Raw genomic sequence first — 19,429 nt, 5'->3', positions numbered from 1 at the left:
ACTTAATTGATATATTTTTTAAATGTTTATTTGTTTTCAGAGAGAGAATAAGAATGTTGGGGGAGAAGGGCAAAGAGAGAGGGAGAGAGAGAATCTGAAGCAGGCTCTGGGCCATCAGCACAGAGCCCAATGCAGGGCTTGATCCCACAAACCCAAGATCATGACCTAAGCCAAAATCAAGAGTTGACCCTTAACCAACTGAGCCACCCAGATGCCCCAATATATATTTTTAAACTAAGTAAAAATATGAAAAGTTTTAAACCTACTTTCATTACCATGAATACATTTTCAAGAAAGTGTTTTCAACAATTTATAAATAAAAGACCCAATTTACCAATAATTTACAAATAGTTTAAAGTACATCAAATATATGAAATGCAAAATATAATAAATAAAATAATATGCAATTATTTTAACTTCTTGGTTATTTTATTTATAAAATTATTTTACAGTCCTGGGGCACCTGGCTGGCTCAGTCAATAGAGCATGTGACTCGATCCCAGGGGTGAGTTCAAGCCCCACCTTGGGCATGGAGCGTACTTAAAAAAATAAAATAAATAAGTTTCTAGTCCTTATATATTTGCATAGAAAGATGTCCACAATACACTATTGTGGGGGGAAAAGCAAGTCATAGAATAGTATGATTAGTGTTATACCATTTGAAACTTTAAAAAATCTGTATACATATGTATGTCTAAAAATATATGAGAGAAAACTAGGAGAATACATGCCAAATTATTGACATTATTTATAGCCCTAGTAAGGGATTAGGAAAAGGGATTGTGTTTTATACACTTCTAATTGTTTGGGATTTACCACTAATAAATATATTTTATATATATTTTTAAATCATTTGATTGTCAGAAATAAAGTTTCTACTTTGGCAAAATATTTATATTAGTAAATACATGTTTATAACATGTTTTATTAGTAAATACATGTTTATATGCACATAATTTTTATATAGTAGAATATATTAGTATATATTCTTATTTTGGTAAGAAGAGCGTTTTTATTTTTAACAAATTAGAATCAAATTTTAGGACTTTTATTTTCTAGATTTTTAAGTGATAACAGTGGCTTGTGTGCAAAAACCACAAGGCTATGACTCACGACTGATCACTAGAGACAGCCTGCATATTTCTCTTAATATAAAATCCTATTATGTAATAATACTCACTGGTTCCCTGAAAATTGAAAGAAAATCTAGTTGCAACAATTTAGTTTTATAAGGTTTTTTTATTCAATTGCATTTTCCAGATTTCTTTTTAGTTGGACTGAGGTACGTAAAGATTCTGTTCCACTGCTCTTAGTTCTACATGGTCATTTTCCAGTAGGTCTCTATAGGGATGATGAGAAAGAGATTTATGTCTAGTGCCACTTTGTTCTAAAAAATTAGCTAATTGTCGCAAATATGCATACAATACCTCAAGTTACCAATTACTTTCACCACACACCCAAATATGTTTATTGTGTATTATTGGTTTATTCTTTTCTTTTTTTTAAACAACTCTCATCTTTACTATTCTATATGAGACCTCTGTCTCAATGTTTTTAGTTTACCTTGAAAAAACTGTGTCAAAAGCAAAGTGAAATGGCTGACAGATCATGTTAACCCGGACAAAGCAGCATCTAACAGAAAACCTTTAACTTGTGCAAAGTCAACTTGCATCCATTCACCTGTGAGAATAAGGAGTCAACGTGTCTGATGCTAGAAATCTAGCAGGTTCTTTGTGCCAAGAACCAAGCACAATTAGAAATGTAGCAGAGAAAAGGCATGCAATCAGCTGTAACTAACTAAATTCATCCTTTCAAAGAAGAATTACTTTGAATTCCAATCCAGACAGCTCAGTCTTGTAGACTGGGGGCGATTTTGAGGAGTGGGCTCACGGGAGTATGACTCTAACTCATCATAGTGGACCTCAATGGACTAGCCTCTGACTCAGCCACAGTAAAATTACATACTGTGTTTCACGCTAATTAAAATAAGTTGGCAGTAGCAATTTTGCTGAAATTCTAGCTAACCTAAAGCAAAAGGAAATCGTAATATGCCATTTTCCTTACCTAATAAACAGGAACCAAGGCCATTTCTAAATGAAGTAGTGCTCAGATCATTGATTTTGCTCCATAAGCCAAATAATAAGCATCTTTTAAATTACCTAACGTGAGAAATATTGTTCAGACACACCAGATTTTGCTGAAAGGAAGGAAGGCACTTTTTCTTTTTTCTCTATAGTGAAGTCAGTAAATGTTTACTAAATACTATGATATACAGAACATTCTGCTAACCATTGAATCTAGTTTGAGGTACAAACTATTTATGGTTTTCTCTCTGTACCTGTCAAATATTTTTGTCAGTGAAACATGGCCTAAGTTATCTTTTCAGAACAATATTTTACCTTGCAAATAGTCTCCTGTATAAAAAGTATATATATTCTTCTTATAAGTGACCTAATTAAAACTTGCAGTATCTTCACCTTTCTGCTTCTTTTATGGGGAGGATCTATACCTTTTATTCTGGAAATATTCATTCAGATCATTTTCTAGTTGGTGAAACTCTGATTTTAAATATTTGACCATGTCAAACTCAGAAATAGATTTACTAAATGGTACCCTGTGCCTATTTCCTTCTCAAAATGTATCAGTAGGGGAGTGCTTCGGTGGCTCTGTTGGTTAAAGATCCGACTTTGGCTCAGGTCATGAGCTCAGGCTTCGTGTGTTGGAGCCTGCATCCAGCTCTGTGCTCACAGCTCAGAGCTTGGACCTGCTTCAGATACTGTCTCCATCTCTCTCTGCCCCTCCCCCGCTCTCTTCTCTCTCTCTCTCTCTCTCTCTCTCTCTCTCTCTCTCAAAATATAAACATTTTAAAAAAATTTAAATGTACCAGTAGGAGTTTCATCAGGAAAATAGGAAAGCAGAAACTGCTCTAGATATTTCAATCAGGAAACAGGTAATTCTTAGGAAAAAAAGGCTCAGAGAAGACTGCTGCAAAATCTCACATTTGCAAAAGCCCGCACGTCTGCCTGCTGCTGCCTATGAAAGGAGAACATGGCTTCCGCTTCCCTTCCACCTTGCAGATCTGATATGAACGTAGCTCCTAGTGGAACCAATCCCAGAACATGCGTCAGAGATTCTGGGAATGTAGTTTCCGAGTGTCCTACCATCCCCAAACAAAGAAGAACATACAAGTGGAAATAATGCTAAATTGCTAATAGATAACGTGTAGGTAGGAGGTGGGATTGAGGCAAATTCTGTCCCAGTGATACTGTCCAAAAACATTTTAGCTGTGATTTAACAGCTCATGCTACAATTACTGAGGTGAATGATAGTTACAGTATAATCCACTCGCCGTTACCCTTTTAGAAAATTTTGCTCCTTTTTTCCTCCCACTTTTACTTCTTTGACCACTTGGATAGGAAATTTTAATTTCATAAATACTGACTTCAATGATTTAACAGATAAAAACCACATGCTAAATTACTATATATCTGTATCTGTATTACTCTATACCTATGGAGAACTTACTAGGTGCCAGGCATTGTGCAGGAAGTCATTGTGTGGGGTACAGAGATAGTCCCTGCCTTTCAAGTGCTTACAATTATTAGGAGGCAAAATGAAAATACAAGCAATATAACTCAAGGCAGATTGCGTGCAATTAACAAAAGGCAGAGGAAGAATTAGAGCAGGAGAGATTCCTAGAAGGTGATGATGAGTGATTGAAGAGAGTCATGGGGAGGAAATGCTCTTTGAGGTGTAAGGATTCTGACAGATGGAAATGGAGTGAGGCACATGGTGAGACGATTTTCCAGAATGAGCAAAGTGAAAAGGGTGAAGAACTTGCTAGAATTAGACTAGAAACAGATACCATGAATGCAGATGATACAGGGGTGGGCAGTATTGCAAAGGAAGCAGCCCATGTGGGGACTTCAGCCCACAAAAGACTAATGTGCAAGCCACCTCCAGGTAGCATCCCCGATGAGAATGTTGGCCCAGGGTTATTTAAAGTTTCCAATTGTTCAAAAGAAGGTGAAAATCCATATTCTAAGGCAAAACCCCTATTTTAAAATGTTAGCATCCAGGGGCCCCTGGGTGGCTCAGTCGGTTGAGTGTCTGACTCTTGATTTTGGCTCAGGTCATGATCCCAGGGTTGTGGGATCAAGCCCCATGTCGAGCTCTGCAATGAGGATAGAAACTGCTTGAGATTCTCTCTCTCTCTCTCTCTCTCTCTCTCTCTCTCTTCCTCTCTCCCCCTCCCTCAGATCCTCTTCCCTGCTCTCTCTCTCTCTTAAATAAAATAAAAATTAATAAATAAAAACTAAAAATAAATAAATGTTAGCACCTAATTTTTAAAAATTCAAAAAAAATCCCAAAACAAAAACGAAACTAAAGCCATGTACAATTTAGTATATGTGCTGCCTAAGCAAGCACAAGCCATGTGTAATTTCAGTAAAACATATCTATCATCCATATATGGCCCAATGACCATGTATTTGCAGCCTTTAGGAGATGCTTCCTGAGGTCCCATCCAAGCAATTCTAGTTTCAATCATGAACCTCATTCTCACTGAATAATATATGCTCTAAAATTATGCATATTAAGCATTACCTCAGAAACTTTCTTCGTACGAATTGTGTGCCTTTAATTCTTTCCTAAAGAACTGTAGAGCTCTGAAGACTTTCATTTGCAAGAGGCCTAAGAGTGAAAAGAAGTAACAAGAAGGAGAAAACTGAAGGAAGACCACAAGAAATGCAAATGCTGTGGACATTTACTGGTGCAACCAATCTTTATCAACCTCTGAGACTGAAGACAACTGCTTTCCTTTACTTTTACGAATGGGGAAATGATAATGAAAAGCATTTGTCACAGAGGAATAATTTTGACTTATCTGGAGTAACAATTATTAGCTACCCTAGCAGAATAATATACTGAATGCTTCTGGTTATTTACAATCCAGTCTACTTGGGGAGCTTGGATGGCTCAGTTGGTTAAGCATCCAATTTCAACTCAGGTCCTGATCACAACTATTATCATATTTTATGACGCCAATCAAACATGAATGAACATCACAGTGACATTATGATTTAGGCCAACATTTGTAACCATCGCTGCAATAATTGAGAGAATTTTGTTCTAATACTGATGCCAAGGCCTCATCCCCAGAGATCCTTAGTAAGTCCAGATTGGGACCCCAGCATCTGTATGTTTTCAGATGCTTTAAAATAATTTTATTATCTAAAAAGTAATTGTTAGGGGCACCTGGGTGGCTCAGTAAGTTAAGCATCTGACTTTGGCTCAGGTCATGATCTCACAGTTTGTGAGTTCGAGCCCCACGTTGGGCTCTGTGCTGACAGCTCAGATCCTGGAGCCTGCCTCAGATTCTGTGTCTCCCTCTCTCTTTGCTCCTCCCTTGCTGGCACTGTCTCGCTTTCTCAAAAATAAACATTAAAAAAATACAATAAAATCCAGCCTACTGTGATATACAGAATCTCCTCTTACATTTGTGGATATTTTTTATTTTTTAAAAATTGAGTATCAACAAATTATTTCTCAAAAACTGTGTGATCATGTTTTCTGCCCATTTCTTCACTGGATTATTTGTTTTTTGGGTGTGGAGTTTGGTGAGTTCTTTATAGATTTTGGATAATAGCTCTTTGTCCTATATGTCATTTGCAAATAACTTTTCCCATTCCGTTGGTTGACTTTTAGTTTTGTTGGTTGTTTCCTTTGCAGTGCAGAAGCTTTTTATCTTCCTGAGGTCCCAATAGTTCATTTTTGCTTTTAATTCCCTTGCCTTTGGAGGTGTCACGTAAGAAATTGCTGCAGCTGAGGTCAGAGAGGTCCTTTCCTGCTTTCTCCTCTAGGGTTTTAATGGTTTCCTGTCTCACATTCAGATCCTTTATCCATTTTGAGTTTATTTTTGTGAATGCTGTGAGAAAGTGGTCTAGTTTCATTCTTCTGCATGTTGTTGTCCAGTTCTCCCAGCACCATTTGTTAAAGAGACTGTCTTTTTTCCATTGGACATTCTTTCCTGCTTTGTCAAAGATTAGTTGGCCATACTTTTGTGGGTCCAGTTCTGGGTTCTCCATCCTATTCCCTTGGTCTGTGTGTCTGTTTTTGTGCCAATACCATGCTGTCTTGATGATTGTCTTAAAAACTGAAAATAAACTGAGGGTTGATGGGGGGTGGGAGGGAGGGGAAAGTGGGTGATGTGCATTGAGGAGGGCACCTGTTGGGATGAGCACTGGGTGTTGTATGAAAACCAATTTGACAATAAACTTCACATAAAAAAAAAAACGTGTGATCATACCCTTTAACATGACAGGAAAAAGGATACTAACAGGGCACATGTCAATAAGTGAAATGAGTGCCTAAAAAGTAGCCTTAGTGTTGTCTTGCTCTCCAAGCAGTTTTAAACAAAGCTGAATGCTGTACCAGTGAAATATATTAGCTCTCTTTTTTGCAAGAAACGTCACAAAAGAAGCAAAAAGTAACACAAGTCACTATATAAAGTTTCTACTTTCATTCAAACAGGCAAATGTTAATATTGAATTGTCTACGTTAATACCTCTGATCATGTAAGTCTTATGTGTGACATCTGCCACCAGGGGAAATCATGTTCATCCATTTCAAGGTACGCTAGGGCTCCTCAGGGGAATCTCCTCTCATAGGGCCGTTCTATATCCTTAGAAAACATTTCAAACTAGAAACTTTGATAGATATTCTAACTGAGCTGTTCCCAGTAGTGGTGTTTTTCAATAACATAGTAGAGTACCTAATGGAACGTAATGAAAAAGATCAACAATAAAATGGACAATTTCAGAAAAAGAAAAAAACCCACCTGACAAGGTTTCTTTCTGCTTATGAGTTACCACTTCACAGAGCAAGCACCGTGGAGTGTATGTGAGCATTCATAGTTTCAGCTTCAGAACAAAGAATAAGTCTAAAAAGGTAAAAATGAAAATGTGTGCTGTTCTGCCACAGTGTAGCTGAGAGTTATAAAGGCCCTGTGAACAATATTGAGTTTGGGGTGGTACAATCACATCACCAAAGATTTACCTTCACTCTGTAAACTCAATATAGGGCAATAACAGTCTATTACAAGCAGAGCAATACAACATCAAAGGAATGTTTAAAAGAACTAGACAGAACCTTTAAATCACCAGAATTGAGTTATCTTCCCCCAAAGGAAGCACCATGGGAGAGATCTTAGCAGGGTTCTTCAAGAGGTATTACTAATTTACCATAAGTTATATTTAATACATTTTTTAAACGTGTTTGTAATCTCTCTCCACTTTTTAGAGCACAGAGCAATAAATTAAAAGAGAAACAGTCCCCAAAGAGCAAGAGAGTGGGAGAAAAAATGACAAGAGTTTTATTTTGGGGAGGAGGGTTAGCGTTTCAAATAATTCTCCCATAGCTGAAAAGTCTGTGTAAGATCTGTCCTCTCCCACTTTCAAAGAGACTCTTCAAATCTGAACCTAGAGAAAAAATAGTAAATTTTTATTATTTATATTTATAAATAAATCAGTCTTCAAATTCTGTTAAAAACAGGACATTCATAACATTTTAGAAAAATGGTAATAAATTCTCTTTAACATCTCCAGTAGAGAAATAAGCAATTTTATTCCACCTTCTTATGACTAAAACGAACATTTGAGAAGTTGAATTTCTGGTCTAGGTCATGTCAGAAATGGCAGTAGAATTTATTGTGGAGTAGTACTGGTCATTGTTGGCAGTGTGCTTAGTTTAATGATGTTTTGATATATTAGTTTTTTACATATAAAAAGATGTTAATTTCCTGAATGTATTGCAAAGGCTTATTGTTACACATTTTAATCTAAATCCAAGCATTTGTGTTTCCCATGAAGGGCAAATGGAACTATCGAGTATTATCAAAATTTTTCATCATCTGTTAATGTCTCATATTTGCATACATAAAATCATAAATTTCTATATGATACTAATAGAACTGCTCCTCCAATTCTTTCAAAACTTATACCCTTTTTTGCCTTTTGTTTAGCATTCTGGTTTTGGTTTACGTTATCTTGATTTATACCAGACATATGTATGCAAAGAGATTTTAAGTTCTAGATAATTTGTATCCATACTGGCTTTTCAATACGTTATTATTTTTTTTAAGCGCTGCAAAACACACCCACAACAGGTGCATGAAACTGCCTGTAACACATGCCATATGGGGGAAGTACTAGGGTTTGTCCCTTTTGATATAGAATGGTTTTATTGGTGTCATACTGTGTAAGCTTTTATAATAAATCAGATCATACATGCATTTATACTTATGTAGCTGGAGTTGGGAAATATTTAATTCATGTTTATAATGCTTTTAATTTTATAACCAGCTTCCTAAATGTCTTTACAGTTGACCTTTATGTTAAGATTATTTCCCTTTAAATTTCCCATTTACCAGATAATCTTTTTCAGACATTCGAATTGTGCTGCTGTTTTTCTTTTTTGGAACATGTTCTTCTTCATACTAATACTGTTCATTGAAAGGCAAAATTCTGATTCATATTTTTTATACTCTTGCCTGGGCAGGAAAAAAACTAACTTCATTAGTTATTTAGTACTAGCATTTAGTATTAGTATTGGTATTAGTATTAATATTAGGTGAGTTTTTTGGCATTCCATTATTTGCAACAATTGTAAATGTGATTAGAATAGGTGAACCCAACATGTGCTTGCAGGTCTATCAAGGTTAGCTTGTTTGTAGTTGTAAGATGTCAAATTACAACTAGGAACTCTCATTTTTTCCCCCTATCCATTCAACTTGTATTAATTGTATCACAAAAATCCAATATCCAACCAGAAGCATCATATCATATGTAGCTCTCATGTCATAACAAACACCACACTGATGTTTGTCCATTGGTTGATGTCACCATAGTGGTTAAAAGAACAGGTACTCTGAAGTCAAACCTGACTTTGAAATTCTGCTCATCTAGTTAATAGTTGTATGACTCTGCCTCAGTTTCTCTTCTACAAAACAGAGAGAACAATAATGTTTACAGGTTGCTATAAAGATTAAATCAGATACCATTTATAAATGCCTACTATCGTGGCAAATAATATGTACCCAAGAAATGTTAGCTATTCTGATTGGAAAAAATATGTTCAGAAATGCTCCAATGCCTTCCAGTTAGTATGATGAATATTATAAAGTTTTACCCAACCACAGAACCCACTGACTGTGATAAAACCAAATTAGAATGTTTACTCTTGTGCAGAGATTATGAACCAACACCTGTTGCTTAACAGTAGTGGGACTCATACCAAAAATCAATGAATGAGTAACCACCCTAAACAGCTATCACTTTCATAAGGCAGTTGGTTCTATAGTCTAGACCCGTTTAAGAATTGAACAAAGTCACCTGCTGACTATAATAGCCATTCATAGGAGTGATATAAAATTTAATGTTAGTGATTATCTGCTATGATCTGACATCATGTGTGTATTGCCTTCCACGTCTTGCTTGAAGGACATTTTAGCAATAATACTTAAGAATGTTTCATTATTAGGGCTTAAGTACCATCAATTTTTTACTAAATCTTGGCCCATAAGAAAACTACAATTCGATGTACCTGGGTCTTCAGTGCTTTTAAGAGAAGTAGAGGAGAGAATATGACTACTGTCAGAAAGAGACAATTGATAGCAAAGACAGCTTGCCAGAATTTTTTTTAATAGGAGAAGCATACTCTTTCAACAGTGAAGCTTGAACAAAAATTTGCAATAAATATCTTATTAAATGTTTATTAATTTCCTCTTAACATTTGGTATTAATTGGCCAACCTTGTCCTTGGGTATTATTTGGAAATATCTTTGCTTCTGGACTGGTGTGTCCCTTTTGGGCCTTACCCACTTCCTATAAAGTGGCAGAAGTAGATAGTCAATTCACTATTTCCAGGTAAACTGCCATCACAATCTCAGAAGTCACTCTTCCCTCCTAAGACAATTCTATGAGTAACACAGAAATAGCTAAAAGTCAACGCTATCTTGGTTAAGTTATTAAACCAAGATAGTCATTTGTAAGTCATTGTAAGTTGCTTGTAAGTCATTAAAATGTTTTTATTTATTTCATTTGTGATTACATGTATTTATTTGGGCTTAAACTGAGTCTACTATTTTCCTTTAAATTGGCTGTAGACAGAATCTATGTTTTTCACTTTTTTTTCTCCCACTTCCTCAGTACTTGCTCTTCCAAAGCACTTAAATATGGCATGTAGTATGTTCTCAAGAACATAATGAAGGATAAGCTTGTCTAAGATCCATTAAAAGATCAAGAGATCTTTAATGGGTTGAATAACTTAATTTGCTATATTATTATTATTATTATTATTTTAATACAGATTGAAACCTTTACCTAAAGAACTGACAATACTTTGCCATGTTTTCAGATATTGCATGGCAAATATGAGTAAGTAAATCAATGAATTAATGCATGAGGACAGATAGAAGAGTTCCAACTTCTACAAATTATAGCCAATTAATTCAGACTAAGAATTTCTAGCCATTAAGACTAATGGTCTTCCTGACCTTCTCAAATACAAAATGAAATGTAACTATTACACTACCTTGTATCTCAATGGAAGTTGATAAGCAGGGTGAAGTTTCTACTTATTCCCAGCCTAACGACTATGCTGATCATAAAACAAGTCCAAGGACCTTAAATTTCAATGAAATGTGGCCAGTTGCTTCAAAGAACCAATTCTGCATCTACTACTCTTGGGTCTGAGAGACATATCGGATTCTGGATGTGTTAGAGGATTACCTCAGTCTGGGAATTAATCTCACCCCAATATGTCTTAAGATTAGACTAATCTCTTAAGGTAATTTTGGGTTAGATGCCAAGATTTTTCAAATTAAGGCCTGACTTATGAATACCAGACCATTCTCACTACTCCCACAGCTTAAGTTGCCAGCTATGTGGTGGCATATGATGGTATATGGTAGACTATTCTAGTTACCAGCCCTTATTCTATCTACGGTCTTCTGCTACTCCTCCTAACAAAATTCTAGGTGTTCTTCAAGATATGGCTAAAATATTATCTTTTTTCTCCATTGTTTCAGGGGTCATTTCTAAACCTTACCATTCACATGCCCATCGCCTCCTTCTTTAGTTCAGCCATTTATTTATTCAACATATATTTTTGAACATCTATTATGTACCAGATACCTTTGTATTTCATCTGAACCAAGCAGGTAAAAATTCCCTGCCATTGTAATGCTTGATTTCTGATGGAAGAATAATTAATTATTCCTTCTATATTCTCATATCACTTTATTATTACATTTGTCACATTTATTGTAGATAATTGTTTATGTGTATCTCTTACTGGATAGCAAAGGCCAGGTAACACTTATCTTTTCAATTTTTATCACCAGCACCCAGCACATTGCCTTGCACCATGACATCAGGGAAAGGGCAAAACAAACTTTACAGTTTTGAGGCTCCTTATTAAGTTTAAATTTGCTCAGTATCTACGTTTTGTTTATCTATTATTACTTAAGAAGTTAACTGAAAACTTAGTCATTTAAAATAATGTTTATGTTTTTCTCACAATTTCATAGGTCAGAAATTTGGGGGGCACCTGGGGGGCTCAGTCGGTTGAGTGTCTGACTCTTGATTTAGGCTCAAATTTAAAAAAAGAAATCTGGAAAAGGCAAGGTAGTTTATCTGCGATTCACATGGCTTCAGCTATGGCTATTGTTGTGACTGGGGCTGGAGGATCTCTTTCAGGATAACTTCTTTATTTATATTTTTGGTACCTTGCAGAAACTCTTTCTTTTTTTCCTTCCTTCCTTCCTTCTTTCTTCTCTCTCTCTCTCTCTCTCTCTCTCTCTCTGTGTCTCTCTCTCTCTCAGTTCTCATCCTTCAGGGCTGCTCCATGAGATATGGGTTTCCATAGCATGGTGTCTCAGGATAGTTACACTTCTTACATGATGGATGGTTTCTAAGGGGCAGAAAGCAAGAACTGCCAGGCCAGTTAAGGGCTCCAACAGGAACTGTAACTGCATCATTTTACCATGTTCTAGTGGCCAAAGAAGCCGTGAAGACTGCCTGGATTTAAGAAGATGGAGAAATAGATAACCACCTCTTAATAGTGAAATAGCAGTTGAATGGATGACATTTTATAGCCATCTTTGGAAAATGCCATAATCTGTGATAGCTGTCTCATATATCTTATCAGTCATAATGTGTGTAGGGGAAAAGATCATCACTGAAGTAAAACTTAAATTGTTATTGAACAATAACCAAAAAAAAAAAAAACAAACAAACAAACAAACAAAAAAAACAAAACCTACTCCTATGGCAAAAATTTTATTTTAAAATGCTAAATGAGTGGTGATTTTAAAACATTCAGTAAACAAGAATCCTAAAAGCTTCTAATATCAATTTATTTTTTAAAATGCATCAAAGTCATTACAGGGGATTTACTGAGATTTTGAGACTCAAGATCTTTGATATTTAAATCATGTTTCTTGTAAAACTTACACAATTCTGAGTTATTTCTCAGATACGTATTTCTCATTAATATTTAATACAACTTTACAGTTTTAGTTGAGATAATCCTTGATTTCTTAGGCTATTGTGAGATGGTCCCCCAAATCAATCCCAGTAGGACTAAGAAACTCAAGCACACATCACCTCATTTTCTAGACTCCTTTCATGATATAGTATGTTATGTGTCCTGATTTTTTTTTTCCAGTGACTTACAGCCCATTGGAGAGCTCAACTATTTATTGAAGGAAATTTTTCCACATGGTAGAAGGCTAAAAAATTCTGTTTTCTGAGACATTATGGGTGTGTATATCAATTGTGGTTTTGTATGTATTCATATTTGAGGTGTTGTAGTTTAAATCATCAATTTTGTATTATGTTGCACAGAAAATTGTTTCTTGCTCTTTGTACTCTATCCATGTTATAGTATTTATAACATAACACTTCATATTTAAACCAGTATCTATCTTGGTTTACCCAAGGCAGCATTTATAATTTTGTTGTAATGTAAATTAGTATGAATTTACTTAAATGATCAACAATATTAATACAAGGCAAGACATTGTCATAATGCAGATATGAGAACTCTGGTTTATTACCTTAGGTAGAAAGCCCCTTTATTTATCATTCTCTTTAATAAAACATTCAAACTGAAAATAAACCAAATTCTTCTAGGAAGCTAATGAAATGTCTCTCTGGAGAAGGAAATCTACTACTGAAGAAGACTTTTTTTGAGAATCAAATTAAGACCTTCAGCCAGAAAAAAAAGGCAGTGTGTATTTGAAAGTCAAATCAGACCAAGGAGTTGGTGAAATAACCCTGAAAGAATCCTGTTTGCCTGTGTGCATTTTCAACACTGTAGGACGGGCTATAGGAGTCCTGTGCTGTTGATATGCCACTCCTGTGAGCCATGCAGGGCACGCTCTTGTGGATACCTTTCCTTCTGAAGATGGTCATGTTTTCTGTGTGCTAGATGTGAATGGACACTACCACAAACGAATTGATAATTGTGCAATACCACCTGAAAACTGAGCTCCCCTGGCTATACCATTACAATCAATCAAATCTGGGGTGTTACTGCTGAACTCTTTCTCTTATGCTGCTTTATAAAGTGTTAAACAAAATAATCAAAAAGCATTGTAAATTAGCTATACATTTATTTCCACTTCAGTATTTTAAAATCTAAGCTTTAAGTCTTTTCTGAACATTTAGAATAATCAAGTTGAAATGATTTAATGATACCATAGCTCGATTAAGTGAAACCTTAAGATATCATCCACCTTATGAGTCTTTAAAATGGCCCTCTTCGTATACCTAGTATCCAGATCTTGGTGTCTAATACTGTTTCCCACTAAAAAGAATCAGGACTCCTTGGAGAAATGGCTGGGTCCAGAAATGGGATAGGAAGTATGCAAGATAAGCCTAGAATATCTTATTAGACCAGCAGTGAGGCTGTTCTAAATAAATAAATAAATAAATAAATAAATAAATAAATAAAGCATGTTACAAGACTCAGGAGAAAGCTTGAAGGTATTCTACTAGTCACATCAAGGACAACTTGAGCACAAAATAATTAAGTACACTAACTAGCATGATGAACAATTCCAAAAAAATTGGAGTTCATGAGTTCATATCAATAAGAAGTAGATAAATAAATAGGAGAAAAGGGAGTAGTGTAGATTAGATTAAAATGTTAAGTGCCAACTGGCAAATGAGGAGAAAGTACAAGAGTTGGAAAGTCAGTATTTGCAATCATCAGAGTAAAGACTGGATCAGACATGAATCGCTAATGGAGAATATATCTGGGGAAAAGTTTTCGTGAAGAGCACATTTGCCTGCTCTTAAAATGTCTTTCCATAGATTGATTATTAGCTACAAAAGAAAAGTGACATTTATACATGGAGAAATCAAACAGTATATTGATTGGGTGATCTAAACACCGTCAATGAGTAGTACACAGACATTGTGTGAATTTGGATGAGATATCCTAAGAAAGCCATAATATCACCTATGTAACATTCCAAACAAAAATACATAATGAGAATATAAGCATCAGTTGGTATCAGATATATGCTAAATGAGGAACAAACGTTCTGAAATAAAAACGGATGGGAGACTGTAGTCTTCAAAACTGTCAGTGGCACAAAAGACAAACAAAGATTATGGAAATGTTCTGGATTTAAAAAGACTACAAAGACATGACAACTAAATACAATACCACACTCCAGAGTGGACCCTTACCTAGAGTGGGAAAAGGTATTGGATCCAGCTCCTAAAATTGAAATTATAAGGATAATAGAGTTAACAAAGGTATTCTATCAATCTTAATTTACTAAAATTGTTAACTGAACTGTAGCTATATAAGAGAATATCCTACTGAGAAATATTCACAGAAGTATTAAGGGGTAAAGGACCATGATATATGTAGCTTACCCTGATGTGATTCAAAATATATGCCTGAAGAGAGAGAGAGAGAGACAGAGAGAGAGAGAGAGAGAATTTGAGTCAATGATAAATCAAATGAAATAAGAGAGAGATAATAAGTGAATCTGGGTAATAAATATCAGGATGTTATTTGATCTATACTGCTTCTTACAACTTTCCTAAAATTTTAAAATTATTTCCAATAAAAGTTAAAAAAAAAAAAAACACTGAATGGAGCAGCACGTACAAGAAGAAAAACATTGCTGTTTCCCACTGGCAGACACTCCAGCATGTAATTGAGTATGCCCAAAGCCATTATGCAGAAAACCAGGAATTATTGTGTGCCCACATCTCAAATGAACCTGATTCCGATTAATGTAGTAGGCAGTCTTGGTAGTTAACTAAACTGCCTTCAAATCAAAGGCAGTGTGGTACAGGTCATGGGATTGGGTTAACTGTAAAAAGCCTCGTCCTTAAGTCCCCAGGTGATACCTGACACACTCAAGCACTAACTTTGCAGGCTTGGGTACAGAAGATAAGCAAAAAGTCACACAGTGGTTCCTTTGCATTTGGCCCAGTGGCCAAGTTTAAAAGGACAAACAGGCTGTACTGCAAAGAAGGTGAAATGCTTAAATGTCAGAGAAGCATTGTTAGGACCTATCTGTATGCACAGCAACTATCGTGTGTTCCAAAAAGAAGAGAGTACATTTCATGAAGGGAAATGGGAATAAAAGACTGTATCCTGTTTTACCATTCCCAGAAGACTCAGAAAAAAAATCTTTTAACAATTTAAATGTTGTTGACTTTACTGACCTATGTATTGTATCAGTCTCAAAACCAAGGGAAAATATACAAAGTGTTTATCTATTTCTCAGCTGGGGGCACAACAGGGAAGCCAATCAGCATTAGTCTTCCCTTGTAAAGGGCGGCATCTACTTTCTAATACATTTCAATACATCACTAGGAGCTATAAACCTTGACTGATTCTTTTGCCTTGTATGTTCTCCACTAAAGGCTTTAATGAAAGTCTGGTAAAAGATCGTTTCATCTAAAAGATATGTCAAATAAAACTTTTTTTTTCCTTTCTGACAAGATGATCTATTTTTTCTAATTTTATCTTTTAAAAGTATATTTCCTGTACATATGGAATTATTTAGCTAAAACTATTGGTATAGTAAATTGACTTTAAAAAAATTTAATGTTTATTTATTTTTGAGAGAGAGAGACCGACAGAGTGTGAGTGGGGGAGGGGCAGGGAGAGAGGGAGACACAGAATCGGAAGCAGGCTCCAGGCTCTGAGCTGTCAGCACACAGCCTGACGCGAGGCTCGAACCCACCAACCGTGAGATCATGACCTGAGCCAAAGTTGGATGCTTAACCAACTGAGCCACTCAGGCACCCCTAAATTGATTCTTTATTATACAGTGATGAATAATTGATTCTTTACACTTTTCTCAATAAACTGGGACTCTGAATCAGATTGAGAAGCTGTCTGAACTCCAGCAGAATTAGCAAGGAAAAGTTTTGAATAACTGAGTTAAAGTCGTACAAGAAAAGGGGTGAAGATGAGTTCCTGGGTGGCTCAGTCCGTTAAGCATCTGACTTTGGCTCAGGTCATGATCTCATAGTTTGTGAGTTGGAGTCCTGCGTAGGGCTCTGTGCTGACAGCTCAGAGCCTGGAGCCTGCTTGGGATTCTGTGTGTGTGTGTGTGTGTGTGTGTGCGCGCGCGCTCCTCCCCCACGCATGCTCTGTCTCACTCTCTCTCTTTCTCTCTCAAAAATAAACATTAAAAAATTTAAAATATATTTTAAAAAGGGATGAAGAACACCAACTCTCAGAGGAGGGCGTTCTCTGGCTTGCTGGGATTTGTGCAGCTCAGCACCTCCACACAACCTTAGATGTCACTCTGTGCCAGTTCTGAAGTATTCCCCTGCCCCCTTTATAAAGTGCTTCGTTCAAAACAGTGCTCTTTCTGTATCACCTTCTGACTTTTCTTTTCTTTTGTTATAAATAAGAAGACGGCAGTTTGGTTAGTTCAGTGAAGCAGCGATGGAAGGGAGATCAAAGAAAAGCCAGAGTCTTCAACTGCAGCCCTCTTTCTATTGCAAGGGGAGGAACGCGGGGGGGGGGGGGGGGGGGGGGGGGGGGGGGGGGGGGGGCGGCATGTCCTAGGGCAAATCATTGCATTGCTTTAGAATTGTTATCTCTTATTTAAAACTTGTGAAACATAAAGAATTAAATTGTTAGAAGAGTTGAAAACATTTTATGTGAGTTTTATTTAAATAATAAGTAAATCCTGAGAAATCTGGATCTCAGAGTCAGAAACCCCACCTTTGTAGTCAGGTTTCCTTGCTTCATTAAGTCCCAATTTCTTAGTTTGTAAAATGATGATAATGCAAATACCTGTCTCATATGCTTCTGCAAAGACTGACTGAGATCATGAACAGGGCCTGGTAAATACTGTCAACTGGTATTAGTTATTGGTGTTTTCATTACAATTATATCAAGATCACTCAGTTGACTGTCCATCCGTCATGGTGATGGATCTTCTCAACGTACTTGAGCTGTCCTTTCAAGACCCCTTGTCCCATTATGATGTCCTCGTTTTTCCCAGGTGCCACTGTAGAGTCTAATACCTTTGGGGATTATAAGTTTACGTGTCTGGTTCTTCCTATTAGCTCCTTCAGTGGGGAGATGGTGTCTGTCCCAACTCTAGGCCTTATAGCAGAGCCCAGCCTGCACTCAACCCAGCATTTGCTAACATCTATTTGGCACCAACCAGTGCTAGGTCTTCCTGTAAGCACCTAACCTGTACAGTCTCATTCTCACATGACCTCATCCCATTCTACCTCTCTGAGTTAGGGAGGATTACAGCATGATTTTAATTTTACAGTTGAGGGAAATGAGAAGGTGAAAACTTCATGAACATCACCCAGTAAGAGACAGAGCTGGTGGTTCGACACCAGGCTGCTTCCCAGAGAAACTGCACCCCTATCCATCTTGCATTTTGCCTCCTAGGGAATGTGCACTACACGGAGACATGCTCCCATTCTTCTCAGGCAAATGATAAGATCAAGGACATATGTTACAACCAATAAACCGAGCAAAACTAGCCGGGGCCTATGTTTGTACCTTGTTCTAAGCAGAGTAAGACAAAGGATGCTCTTCCCACCAGATCAAGTATGGAATAATTCTTAATTCTAAAGGAGAAAACTGAGAGCCAAGAGTGAAGCTACGTTCCTGAGATCACTCATTTGATTCAAGCTAACCATCCTCTGGTCCAGGGGCTCTCAAACTCTGACTTGCAACACAATTACAAAGGGGGCTTGTTAAAACACAGAAATAGAGACCCTATTCTCAGAGTTATAAATTCAGCGTATCTGGGATACTTGCATTTCTAGTAAGTTCCTCATAATGTTGGTCTGGAGACCACACTGAGAAACACAGTTCTAGTCAAAGCTCAACTTACAGTTCTATGCTATATGCCTCGATGGTTCCTTGGCTCATTACCTGAAGTCATACAACATTGGTGAATTGTTCTTTATACACAATCATGCAGCCTGGTGTCACAGATGTCTAATCATAATTTCCACTTACAAATCTAAGAAATAATATTTCAGCATCATCTCCAGCTATACAACAGAGGCATTTTCCACGTGTCCATCACCATTATAGAATGATTCAAGTTGTTCCTGACATCAAGGAAAATAAAGTCTGATAGGGATATATGAGTTTGTCCTCTTGAATTGCTAGATTTTGTATGAGGAAATAGACAAAATTGGTCCATGAACATTATACAGATTGTACACTATATGGATGATCATTATTCTGAGTAAAAAGCAATATAGCACTACTGGAAGAATAATATTTTTCAGCTATAAATGACTTTTGGCCCCACTTACTTGTTTCTCTTGTTCCCTTTCCCGTCAAGGCAGATGGTCTGCTCTCAGTTCTCTGCTATTCCCGAAGAGAGATTAGGTCGTGATGAAAAAATGGTTACTAATAAATCTTACTTTGATTTCCTAAAATCTAATCCCTGGAGACAATGCTAAGATGCCTCCAAGACAAAACAGGAAGGACTGTCTCCCAAGACTTTAAAAAGATTCCTCACAAGGGAATGAAACATAGGAGAGGGTTATGAGTGCATAGGGAATACAGTCAATGGTATTGTAATAGCACTGTATGGTGACAGGTGGTTTCTACACTTGTGGTAAGCATAGCATAACATACAGACTTGTTGAATCAATCACTAGGCTGTACACCTGAAATTAATGTAACATCATGTGTGAACTATACTTCAGTTTGAGAGAGAGAGAGAGACAAGATTATGAAGGCAGTGGTCCATGGGTGGTGGTGAGAAGCACCCGAACTCTGTGCCTGGGCAGATCCCTGTGAAGACAGAGAATAAATGCTGCACAAATCATTTAAGAAGAGAGGCCACAAACAGCTTCATAGATTTGCACTCTCATGCAGTTTAAAAGTACCA

General features: G+C 36.6%; 1 long non-coding RNA gene across 8 annotated transcripts in view; it reads right to left on the bottom strand.

Annotated features, from left to right (window-relative positions):
• Nucleotides 1-1,255: 1,255 nt before the first annotated feature.
• Nucleotides 1,256-19,429, bottom strand: part of LOC122218037 — a 179,209-nt gene continuing 161,035 nt past the window's right edge. For 3 of the 8 annotated variants that reach the window (XR_006201810.1, XR_006201811.1, XR_006201809.1), the window contains one exon: nucleotides 7,350-7,478. This is a non-coding gene — a long non-coding RNA (uncharacterized LOC122218037). Of the gene's footprint in view, nucleotides 1,342-2,064; nucleotides 2,160-3,012; nucleotides 3,098-4,605; nucleotides 4,693-7,349; nucleotides 7,479-8,937; nucleotides 8,998-14,759; nucleotides 14,791-18,845; nucleotides 18,901-19,429 lie in introns of those variants that run through there. The other 5 variants (XR_006201812.1, XR_006201816.1, XR_006201813.1 and 2 more) reach the window with 5 other exon arrangements.

This window comes from Panthera leo, chromosome B1 (genome assembly GCF_018350215.1).
Source record: "Panthera leo isolate Ple1 chromosome B1, P.leo_Ple1_pat1.1, whole genome shotgun sequence".
In the NCBI taxonomy this organism is placed as follows: Eukaryota; Metazoa; Chordata; class Mammalia; order Carnivora; family Felidae; genus Panthera; species Panthera leo.
This window is presented reverse-complemented; position numbering and strand designations above follow the sequence as displayed.